The sequence below is a fragment of the Mandrillus leucophaeus genome, unplaced genomic scaffold, assembly GCF_000951045.1.
Source record: "Mandrillus leucophaeus isolate KB7577 unplaced genomic scaffold, Mleu.le_1.0 Scaffold245, whole genome shotgun sequence".
NCBI classification, from domain to species: Eukaryota; Metazoa; Chordata; class Mammalia; order Primates; family Cercopithecidae; genus Mandrillus; species Mandrillus leucophaeus.
In genome coordinates this window covers 1,924,091-1,925,525 of record NW_012102532.1, presented here as the reverse complement: position 1 = coordinate 1,925,525, position 1,435 = coordinate 1,924,091, and the positions used below count along the sequence as shown (strand labels likewise).

Sequence of the window (1,435 nt, the reverse complement as noted above, 5' to 3'; positions counted from 1 at the left end):
CAGTAACAGGATTGCTGAGTCACATGGTAGCTCTGTTTTAAGTTTTTTGAGAAATCTCCAGACTGCTTTCCAGAGTGGATGAATTTACATTCCCACCAGCAGTGCATAAGCATTCCCTTTCTCCACAATGCCACCAGCATCTGTTGGTTATTGACCTTTTAATAATGACCATTCTGACTCATGTGATAGTATCTCATTGTGGTTTTGATTTGCATTTATCTGAAAATTAATGATGCTGAGTATTTTTAATAGGTTTGTTGGGCACTTGTATGATTTCTTTTGGGAAGTGTCACATCCTTTGCCTGTTTTTTTTTTTTTTAAATAGTTTGAAACAGAAATTTATTCTCAAAATAATGTACAAAAGCACAGGTTGAGGCTACTGTTGGGATGCTTCCCTCCCTTCTTCTTCCTACTCCCCCTACTCTCTGAATGCCGGGTAGAACACAGTTGAAGAAAACATGCAATCATGAACAATGATCAGCTCTAAAGACAAAAAGATTTGGTCCAAAAGAACTCAACATAATTAATCCAATGACTATGAAGAGCTTCGCTGAGTTGGATTAAGATATTGCAGATGTAGTGTATCCACAGGGTGGCTCCTCAGTGCACCAGCAGGGCCTGCTTGAGGGAGATGAGGACTGAGTGCCTGTGTGAGACGTCTTTGGCCTGCTTTCTGGACTTGAGGTTAAAGTTACACAGACAGGCCACACATTCCTACTCAGTGCCTGGGAACAACTGGTCAATGTCATTTACAAAGGCTTCTTCTGCTGCCCTGTTTGTTTTCGTTTTCTGTAGCTGCTCCTTCTATCTTGCATATCACACCTCTAACTTCTTTATTGCCTTTTCTTTCCACTCTGCTTCGTGCTCCTGAGAATTGGCATCAAGGGCTTCCAAGTGTTCCATTTGCTTTTCTCTCCATTTACGGATACTTTCAGGCTTTGACTGCAATCTATCCACTTGTGAAATACTGCACAACTGTCTGTTGGATCATTACTTTCCTAGTAGTATTTGCCATTCATTACTCCATCAAGAGCATCTGGACCCCCAGGCAGCTTGCCATGTGGCTGGGGCCTGGGGGCACCACTGTCCAGGATGGTGAAGTCCTCGTCATTCTTTTTTTTTTTATTTGAGACAAAGTTTTACTCTTGTTACCCAGGCTGGAGTACAATGGCACGGTCTCAGCTTACTGCAATCTCTGCCACCTGTGTTCAAGTGATTCTCCTTTCTCAGCCTCCTAAGTAGCTGGGAATACAGGAGTGCTCCACTACATCCAGCTAATTTTTTTGTGTATTTTTAGCAGAGACGGGGTTTCACCATTTTGGCCAGGCTAGTCTTGAACTCCTGACCTCAGGTGATCTGCCCACCTTGGCCTCACAAAGTGCTGGGATTACAGGCATGAGCCACTGTATCTGGCTGGCCTCGTCATTCTTTTTCT

The 1,435-nt window shown here is 43.3% G+C and overlaps 1 pseudogene; it reads right to left on the bottom strand.

Moving 5' to 3' along the window:
- Positions 1 to 600: 600 nt before the first annotated feature.
- LOC105541849 overlaps positions 601 to 1,435 on the bottom strand; it is a 7,624-nt pseudogene continuing 6,789 nt past the window's right edge.